Source organism: Adiantum capillus-veneris, chromosome 3 (assembly GCF_014529385.1).
Source record: "Adiantum capillus-veneris isolate H3 chromosome 3, ASM1452938v2, whole genome shotgun sequence".
Classification (NCBI taxonomy): Eukaryota; Viridiplantae; Streptophyta; class Polypodiopsida; order Polypodiales; family Pteridaceae; genus Adiantum; species Adiantum capillus-veneris.
In genome coordinates this window covers 108,614,464-108,625,618 of record NC_140933.1, presented here as the reverse complement: position 1 = coordinate 108,625,618, position 11,155 = coordinate 108,614,464, and the positions used below count along the sequence as shown (strand labels likewise).

Here is an 11,155-nt window from a genome sequence, read left to right as displayed (position 1 = left end):
TGCAAGGGGAGCCCAGAGTGTCTTGGTCTATCCGTTGCATGTAAGCTCAATGCCCAAAAAGTAACACAAGTCTCCAAAAACTTTTATCTCAAATGCTTGCATAAGTAGGAATACGTTAGTCATGTGAGCATAATTTCATAAGCAACACGAGCAAGAGAATTACTCAAGCAACATATAAAAGTGAACAATTTATGTATGTTTCTATATGAAAATATATATCTATGTGTGAGTGTAAGTGTGTTTGTGTTTGTGTGTGCACACATATATGTGGATGTGTGCATGCGTATTTCTTAACTTGTAATGAGCTTAAACAATGTTTTTTTAAAATAAAATTCTACATTATTTAGATTTCTATATCTTGCAAGGATCACTAGCATCAAATGATCAAATCATCAAGGGATCACCGCTCCACCTTGATGTGGATAATTATTTAGATACACATAATTAGACATCTTTAGAAGTGGACTGACTAACTCATGGAGGGAATTGTAGAGTGAAATGATGAGACAAATCAACAATTTTTAGCAAACCTCATAGACATCACATGTACAACTAATCCAATATATATGCATGTGTATATGTCAGAACAAACTTTCATGCGTTCATATACTTACTAATCACTAGGATCAAGGGGTCACCACTCCACCTTGCATATGTGTGTGTAACCCTATCTAAGCACTATTTCAAGTTCATGTATTTTCCTTTAATAAATTGGCCAGATTCTTGTTTGTATAACGAACTATTTTACAAAAAACATTCTCTCCTTATGAGAGACCTCACATGAGGATTTTGAAGCAATCATACAATTTCAAAAAGTTTCCAACTTTCATGAAAATTTAACTAGATATGTCTTTTCAAATTGACATCTAGTGTTACAAGCCCATGAGTTCATGAAGCCCATGCTATACCCACACATTACGAATGAATTTTACACGAGTGTCAAGCGTGATATTATAAAAAGAGGCCGAGAATGGAGGAGGCATTTTTTAGGGGAAATATGCACCCGTGCACACACAGACAATACTTCTAATTTTTTTGAAGTAGACCCTAATGTCATCCCAACTTTGAGCACTCAATAATGAGTGACAAGAAAAAAGTACATTTTACAATAAACAATTAGCTATTACTGTCATCTTAATATTGAGCAATCATCAATGAATGACAAGAAGATTGACAATAACGATATTGTCCACTAGTCTCGGCCTTGTTATGTCCATATATGTAACATCTTTATGAGGCTTCAAAGAAAACATCGCTCTACACCAAATGACAATAGCATATTGCAAGCCCATACTCAAGTGTTTGCATAGACAAAACAAGCTTAATGTAGTCCAAAAGTCTAGGCAATGTTTTGCCCAAATACATATTTCTCAAAGTTTAGAAGTCAATAAAACTAAAAGACAATAGTAGTTGCATGGCTAGAATCAAGTTTTTGCACACCCAAAAAGAAGCTAAGTGATCATGCAAAATAAGATCCACTCTAAAGAAGACTACTCCAAATCTGCGTGGTCATCAATGAAGATACAGCTTCGCCTTCGCCTCTCGTGCACGAGTGATTGGTCATATGAATAGGTGGTCGCCATGTGCCTTGCCATTGCCTCTGCATAGCAAGGTAGCTCACTATCAATCACAATGAGATAATAATGTCATAAAAAATAAAAATTAGGTGCTATAAAATAATGAATAAAGCAAACTCACTAGTCTGAAGGCACATCATTAACAACCAAATCATTCCCCACATCATCACTGCTATCATCACTATCTCCCAGCTCGGCAACCTGCGGAGCACCATAGTACTCCTATACAAAAGGAGACAAGTATTCCTCACATATCTCTAGATCACTCTCCACGACCAAGCAACCACGAGAAGTGTGCATAGCCGCCTTTAATAAAGGCCCTGTACCACCACCAAGCTCCAAACATGTACCTATTTTAGGGCACAAAGCCTCTACAAACAATAGCATATAGGTAACACTCCTCTCTAACATGCCTCTCCACCCACCACTCTTGCCATTACGTGTTGTGCGAGCAGACAATGGCAAGTAGTGACTGATAATCTCCATTGAGAGATCTTGTTACAAGACTCTCCCCACCTACCATACAAGAAAATGAGGCAGCTATGCATGAACATTTAAGAATTTTAGTGCAAAAACAATCACATTGAAGAATAAACAATGACACACAAACCTTTTGAGCACTCTCATGATCAAATGAAGGATTACTTCCTACCTTGTGAAATGCCAAAGCATAGAATACATTCATCTATCATAGCCATGGAAACAACACATAAAAAAGTCATTTTTGCATGTATCAAACTTCTTTTAAAGAATTTTTCATGTTTTTTGAAGGATGCTTTATTACCTTTTGTGTATGCCCATTATTTGTTCGTGATGAAAATGGCTCAGAGCTCTCCATTATCCACCTAAAACTCATCTCTAGGCCTATGCGTGTGCCCAAGCGCTCCACAAGACTAAGAGCGGTGCTAGGACAAAGAACAAGCACCCAACCCATGTCATCCATCACTGTAGATGCAACCACCAATGAAAACTTGACATGGTCATCTGTTAGCTCATTCCATGCACGAATGCCATCAAAACCTTGAACAAGCCCACCTACAAGCAAAATTATTGTATTTGAGTGTTAAGAATTTGAGCTAAGTATATGCATAGTGTATACAAGATAGCATTGAAAACTCTCTTACCAGTAGGAAGATCAATAAAAGTAAGATCAACACTCCATGCACTAGGTTTTCCATTTCTTATCTTCTCACGTTCACCCAAGCCAACAAAAAACTCTCGCATCACCACAAAACCATCCTTGAAGTTTCTTGCAGTGAACTCCTTGCCAAGCTCAATGTAATCATAAATCCAAACCTTTGACTGTTTTATGTCTCCTTTCTTTTGAATGGAATGGAAACTAGCCAAAGGTGCATGAATCAAAGCTCCCTTTCCAACATTCTTTTGGGTATGAGAACTTCCTAAGTTTCTTGTATCTAACAATAGCCAAAAAAATAACACATTTTTCTTCAAATCAATCCATGCCATAATGATTAGCATAAGACATAACAAAAGAAACAATAGCAAGAACATATTGTTCCCACCAACAATTTAACTTACTTACCCTTGATTGACATTCCACCCTTGATTGATGGTGGATGGCCTCCACGATTCTTGCCTTGCTATTGTCTTTCTTGATCTTCTTTTTCTTTGAGAGCTTTCAACTCTTCCTCCATCTTCTTCCTTTGCTCAATAGTCATCTCTCCTGATGACCCTGAGTCAGACTTACATTCACCCTTCAAATGATGAAGATAATTCTCCTTCTCCTCTTCTAGACACTCACTTTTCTTCATATCAATCCACCAAGGGCAGTGCTTACGCTCCCAATCCGTGAGAAGAAAGGCTCCACCAGAATCATTGTTCTCTCTGAAGATAGTGGAGGTGTACATACTATATGTAGGAGGACACATAATTGTCCATGCTTTACATATGTCAGGCATGCAAGTGATCTTCTTACTTCTTACGAGATACATCAAGAACCTACAACAATATGATTACATAAACCTTAAATAAAACGAACTTATATAATACAAAAATAGTCACTTAGCAAAATGCATAACATAGGAATTACCTATAGACCAATCGACGGGAAGAATTTTTCAAGTCCACATGCTTTGATGGTGGAGTAGCCACATTCATCTCCTTTTGAAATTCATAAAAAAGTACTCCTCTATATCTACTAACAATGCCTTCAAAATATGACTCCAAGTGAACATCTAAAGGCAAAACCACCTTGTGAGCTCCATGTGTGGAATCTACAACCTATTGTAAAAGCCTTCTTGCATCCTCCAAGACTTGATCCATCCATACTTCCTTGGCCAACCAAGGGATATAGAAATGATCTCCCAAAGGCATTCCAAAACTTTGGTGAAAGTTTTCATCTGCTCCCAAAAGCTTTAGCATTTTTATCTTTAGCTCTTGAGAACATGTAGCACAAGATATAGAGTAGAGTTTCTCTATTGTAATCTTGAAATTTTCATCCTCAAAAGGAAGACTCCATAAAATTAGAAACCATTCTTCTCCATTAGCAGGATTCACCACGGATAGATTCTACAATAACCAAACAAAATAAACAAAAAAATCTTTTTATTATACTTTTAATAGAGTGTAGTACTCACCCGAGTCATGCGTCTATTGTAAGCTTTAACAACATTCCTCTTTGCTTAAATGTCAGCCCTCACACGCTCATCTTGTGACAAAGTAAGAGATATCTTATTTAATGCTACTTGTAAATCAGACTTCCATTTATTTTGCATACACCATTTCAATAAAATGTATCAAGAACGAAAAAGATTATTAGAATCTTACCAAATCTTAACAAATTTAAGTACATAAACCATGGGACCAAGGATAGACTGAGTAAGAGTCTTTCCTGACTGTGCTTCTTGAGCCCTTGCTTTCTCCATTGACACTCATTCAGTCTCAGTAAAAATTTCAGTGATTTGAGACCCATTTAAAGAACAAATGGTACTTGTATGATACAAGTAGTCTTTGAGGTTGGTCTTAATTATTGCTTCTTCATTCATTCTACATAAACAATAAACCATAAAAAATTTACCTCAAGACGTATCATTAAAACAAAGACAAAGCAAAATTAAATGTACAAATGAAAGTAAGACTTACATGTTCAATCTTTGAAGAGCAACAATTAATATCAACTCCTCTTGCTGGGTAGGGACAATAAATTGTGCCAAAACCCTCACATGTTTCTTCTTGTCATTACGTGAGACCTCGCTTATGCTCTCCATAAAAGAGGCCGCTCGATGATTCCCTTCCCAGACAAAGAACATCTTTCCCTTCAACATGGACCATTGATCTTTGTTTTCAAGCTCATTCTCGAACTCTTTGTTAACCATATGCCAATACTTGTCCCAAGTTTTTGTAATGTCCTCATTAACATCTCTAGTTGAACCATTTGGAAGATTTATGGATAAGATGAACATACCTTTCATCTTAAGGTACCCTTCTTCTTCAAAAACCTTCTTAAGTAGAGAAAGGTCCCTTCTAATCTCTCGTACTCTCTCATTTATCAAACACCTACAAAGAGGAATCATAGGGGGTATACATCCTTTATTCAGGGCTAAACTGTCTATAAACTCGGAGCCTTGAGGCCTGATAATAGCTTGTGGGATGACCTCCTCAACCTCTTTGTCATCTTCCCGGGGCGGTCACTTTGTAGAATGTCTATGATATCACGTGAGTTAACCGGAGAGGATTATTAAAAGACCAAAATGTATAAAAATGTATACATACAGAGGGGGGTGGGGTTTTTTTAAATAGTCTCACAGTGTAAGTATAATATGTATATTGGGTATTATTAATTACCTCTTGAACGCACGTGATATAGGGGTCTTTTGATAAGTGACTGCCCTGGGGTCATCTGTCACCTTCTCATTGTCCTTCATACCCCCATCTACATTTTTATCATTGGTGGCCTCTTTATCTCCTTGATCATCATGAATGTCTTCTACTTGTTGATTAGCCTGAGCATTTTCAGCTTTATCAACTGATTTCTCGCTATCCTCGTTGCTAGCAACAGATTTCCTCTTCTTGCGTATGACTTTGGGTGAACCTTTTGTCCTCTTTCCAAAACTAGAAGCCTTTCATAAAGAACAAATAAACAAATATCAACAAAAATATTAAACTTACATACATTTAAAATTTCTTCAAAACAAGATGCTTATTTATGGGCCAAATTTAAAATTCAAAACTTAAGAACATGCATTTCAGTTAAAATCCCACATCACATGCATTGTGTGTGTGTGTGTGTGTGTGTGTGTGCGTGCGCGCGCTCTCTCTTCCATACATCATTCTAAATTTTCACAAGGGTTTCGCCGACGAAACCCCTGGCATGGAGCAGTGTTGAAACAACCTTTGCTCATCTTATGGCTTGACTGAGATATATATGCCATATGTGGTATACTTCAAAAGCATTTCGATGGGGTCTCGACGCAAACCTTTGTGTCACGCATTTGGAAGCTCATAACAAGTTGAAGGTCAAAGGGGTAATAAGGGTGGCATTTATAGCCCCTTTTGATGGTGTGGAAAGCCAATACACAACATTGTGGGGGTAATAGAGCTCTGTGATAGACCTTGTGAGCTTGTACAATACGGCAACCGCAAAGTATGGGGGTGAGGCCAAGGTGCTGGCGAGCTTTAGCACAGGTGGGGTTGGAAGACAACTCTCGGCTTGTCAACAACTCAAGGCCGCTGATGGCTCTTACGCATCCTCAATTAACTTCCAATACGAGGAACAAGCGCTAGCTAGTCCCATACATATGATTACAAATCCTTCATGTTGGTCTAGAATCTACGTCTTCACAGGTATTTCGCCGGCGAAACCCAATCTTGCTCAGTCAACATCCCAAGAGCTCCCAGCCACCTGCTCAGTCATTGTGAGAGCTACCTGCTCATTTCAAGAGCGCAAGCAATTCATTCTCTCTCTAAGTGCTTCATTTTAAGCTTGAAGTTCTCATTTTTTATCTTGAAGCCTCGGTTGCAACAACTTAATGAACTTCCTAATTTGACTTCTTGAGCTTGGAATATGGCCAGGCTATCAACAGATTTGCAACAGAATCAAGATTACGCACGGCACAAGGAAGATGTCCCCATTAGCTTTGAAGTGCTGGAACACGCTGAATTTTCATGGTCAAATTTTGAATTTTCATGGTCAGATTTTGATCAGACATTTCAAATGGCCCCAGAAGCTCTGCTCGCTGCCCTACTCCAAACTCGTCATTGACCTTGCTTTGAATTCCTTGCTCACGGGCCAGCGCTGATTTGCTTTCAACTCAAGATCTCTCTTCCCTGCTGCTCGGCTCTGACGTCCGATTTGCTTGGGTTCATCCCCTTGCTTCAAGCTCATCGCTTCATGAGCAATCTAATTGCACTCAATTTTCTTTGCAGCGCTGCAACCCACTCTGCTCTGTTCGACCTGCTCAATCCCTCAAGGCTTGCAGACTCCTTCAAGCTGGGCCTCGATTTGAGTGTCCAGGCTCACATGCCTTCAATTGCAAGCTAACTGCCCGACCTGCTGCTAGTTGTGAGTCACTTACTGCTTGGGCTTGCTCACGCTACTGCCACAAGCTCTTTGCACACAAGGCTTTCCTTTGCTTCCACTCTCACGAACTCGATGCCGACCTCCTCCTCTTGCTCGGCTTCTTATAAATTTGAGTTCATCGGTTTAGTCATCGACCCTGCTGCCGCCAATAAATTGTGCACTGCTCAACTGTTCGGCCTTACCTTCAATGGCTCAATTCGATGTTTCCCGCTACCTCTGTGCAGATGCTTCTCAACATTCCCTTGATTCCAAAAGTCGCTAACACGCGGGTAGGGGGTAGCAGGATTGGAATTCTCCTGCTATGGAAAGCAAAAGGCAACTGCACACTTAGAGTTTCGCCGCCGAAACTATCTGGTCATGTGTTTTTATCTGGCCAAAATCACGGGAAACCGCTACTTGCGTTTGCTACTTTGATGCTCGTGCCCAGATTCAACAGTTTACTCAGTGGGTGGGGGCCCCTTTAGAAGGGCCGTCTAGACCAAGAGAAAGTCGAGCTGCACAGCCTGCTACTATGTGCGAGGGTCATGTCGAGCTGCACAGCCTGCTACTGTGTGCGAGGGTCATGTCGAGCTGCATAGCTTGCTACTGTGTGCGAGGGTCAAGGATAGGGGTTTCCCCCAACTGTGTCAAGGATAGGGACTGTGTGCGAGGGTCAAGTCAAGCTGCACAACCTGCTACTACTGTGTGCACCCAACTGCCCCAACCCTTGTCCTCTACATTTTGATGGTTTACCTGGTGTACCAGTACGCGCTCCTGAAACCGATTTGCTAAGAAACAGAGGAGTTTCGCCGCCGAAACCCCTCCAGGACCTGGTAGCAAAAACAACAGAGAGAGAGGAGTACCTGTTCACGTTTTTGCTGGTTACGCCGTTTCATTGTGTGCTGTAGGGATCGCACACAGAGCTACGTTTTCAAGAGGTCCACACAATCGAAGACCACAGCGTGTAGGAATTTTTTTTTTAATTTATTGAATATATGTAGTGTGGAAACTATAAAAATGATAATACAAGATATATAATAAAAATGATAATAATGCCTGATTCATATCTAAAGTAAGATACTCCGCATTGAATATCGCCAATCATCACTTTAAAACAGAATATCTTGTGCTTTATTGTTCACTCTCATACCATCATATATACAAGTCTTGTTTTCTTTTTAACACTGTCTTTTGCCACTTTCGCCTTTTGCCTTCTACTTTCTGCAAATATGAATACTGCAATTATACGAGATGAGAGCATCACTAAACAGATAGAGCTTTCAACTTAAAACAGTGTTGTGGAGATCTCACGCCATGAGTTAAGTGCACGTTTTAGATTGGTAGAGCATACAATAAGTTTGCATCAAATATTTGGTGAGCAGAATGAAGGTCTTTCTTTTGAGGTTCCAAATATTCACAGAGGAGAGAATAATGTGTTTCAATTGGATATTCAATTTGGAAGAACATTTGTTTTGCATGGCAGACAGCTATCAAGACAATCTCCTGTTATAGAAATTGAGGAAGAGTGTTCAATACAGCAGGCAGTGGAGGATAAAGGTGAGAGTGTTCAAAAGCAGCAGAGAATGCTAGCTTGGAAACTGCCAGTGCACATAGCATAGTTGAGATGCTTAGAAATCTGCCACAAAAGAACTCTTTAAGAGCAAACTTTGAGCTAGTTCGCGAGATAAGAAAGATTGATGAGCTACCACAAAGATATGATGGAAACATCATATTTGAGCTTCCATATACAGACCCTAACAATAGGACAACAGGAGCAAATGACAAATTTGATGGACATGTTTGGACAAATGCAGTAACAAGCAATATCGCTGGATTTGATGGGATTGTCACATCCAAAAAATGTGGTGGACACTTGATTTGCCTAAACAATATATGTTCAGGAGTGCAAAGATCAAAAGAAATGAACGAAAAGTTTTGGATAGGGCGTTTGTCAAAAGTCTGTCCCGCAGGATCCACGACAGGCATCTATGGAAGCCTAAAATGCTTTTATTGTAATCTTCCCCCAACTTGCGTCTCTGAATGCCCTTGTAAGCTCATTCTTTGCTTGCCCTCAGAGATCCCTGGTAAGAGAATAACGAGAGGGATTCTTCACATGGGTTGTCACTTACAAATGGGTTGTCACTTACACCCATTGCTAAGGGTGTTGCAAAACAAGCAATGGTGGATGTTAAAGTCAAAGTGAAGGACATGATATCTAAAGATTTTGTGGGTAGGCCAAGGTCTCTCCAACAAAAATTGGCAAAGGAAATAGTACTGCAATCAACACTTTTTAAAGACAACTCCGCTAAGGCAATGCTTTCTGACAAGGACTTAGGTGACTAAACTTGCACCTACACTTGACAAAAGAAGATTGTCACGGTGGAGAAAAGAAGCACAAGAGGAGGTCGGCCAACCCACTACTGGCTATGATTCCATTTTTAGTTTGAAGAAGCGCTTGCTTTTTGACTTTTTTCAAAGCATGACCTTTCCTGGTCAACTAGAGTTCTCTAGCTTTGATAGATGTCACATTTTTAAAATGTCAACCCAAGGACCTGGCAATGGTGTTGATTTGGTTAATAAAATGCGTCCTGGTGGTGAATTGGAAAGTTGTTGGGTTTTTTTTTATTTTGTTAAAAGAATGAAAGAATGGACAACTATGGCATGCCATGTATATAACCCTTATGTTCAAGAAATGCAAACCATAGCTATTGGAGATTTTAAAGTGGAAGATACTGAAGCTCAAACTCTTTTTTGGATGCTACTGAATCGAGTGATGCAGAAGGAGGGTTCCAAAAAGGCTGAATTCAAAGGATTTATGGCTGATGAAGCTCAGGCAAATTGGCGAGCTGTGAGGACATTTTTTAATGGAGGCCCTAATAATGTTATGGTTGGAGAGGAAAGATCATGCTCATTTCATTGGGAACAGAGTATGCAACAACATGCAAGAAAATGTATCCTTCCCCACAGTCAAGAAGAGTTTAAACAAAGGTGTAGAGCATGGAGGATTGCACCTTCTGAAGAGACTACCGAAACAGAATTGGACAATCTACGTATGTGGTTGAGGAAAGGACATTTAGACAAGACTAAGATTTCGATTCTCGAGACATGGCTTGTCTGGTGGCATGCTAGAGTTGCACATTGGGGTGAATACATGGTGAAGGTGAGTCATTGTTAAATATTTAGAGTAGATAAAATAATTGCAAGTTTAAATGTTCCGAATTTATTTCAGGCTTTAGAGGGGAGTGATAGGCAACTAGTACCACATGCAAACTTAGCGAAGTTCGTGCTGGGAGCTGGTTAGCTTCCAATAATGGGGTTAAATATATTTCTCTATACAGTGCTTGCTATGGTGATCTTTGTACTGTTCTTTTGTAGCAGTCAAAATATGACTCTTTTCTTAAGGGTGGGCACCTTGGATGTGGCCCTAGAATTGAGAAAATTAAAAAAAGACGAGCTACACCTAGTGCAACCCTAACTAATCAGGCAGCAGTTGAGCTTAATGCTGCCAGTAGAAACTTTTTGGCAGATGGTGATTCCAGGATAGTGAGGCGACGACGACAAGGCAGACACAATAATCCAATTAGAGATAGAGATTAACATCGGCCTGAATTTGAGTATGTTACACAACCTGCACGTCGCTCAACTCGACCTACCCATAGCTCAATTGGAATATAAAGCACTATTGAGGTGGATGTTCACCACACACGATGGGCTATTCGAAGGAAAAATCCAAGGAGTGAAGTGCGATGCCAAGGGTACTTACGACTTAAAAACAAAAAGTGCAATGAGCTAATTGATAAGAAGGGTAGAGGAGGATTATTAGGGGTGCCTGCCCCTTGTTTTGAGGGTCTCATTGAAATCCCTTCAGGTCTCAGAAAACAATTTGTATGGTTTTGTGGCAACAACATTGATCATACATGGGAGCTAGCAAAAATTGTGAAGGAGAGACCAGCAAACCGTCATACTATATGGCCAATTGCAAAAGGAACATCCTTAGATTATACAAAAATAGAAGCATTGTGGGCTGCAGGATTTGACTTGCAGAATATTGAAACTACAT

At 39.8% G+C, this 11,155-nt stretch overlaps 2 pseudogenes; one reads left to right on the top strand and one right to left on the bottom strand.

The window, feature by feature from the left end:
• Nucleotides 1-1,490: 1,490 nt before the first annotated feature.
• On the bottom strand, nucleotides 1,491-5,008 carry LOC147461464 (uncharacterized; annotated as a pseudogene).
• A 3,316-nt stretch (nucleotides 5,009-8,324) lies between these two features.
• Nucleotides 8,325-9,438, top strand: LOC147461463 (uncharacterized; annotated as a pseudogene).
• The last annotated feature ends 1,717 nt before the right edge of the window (nucleotides 9,439-11,155 follow it).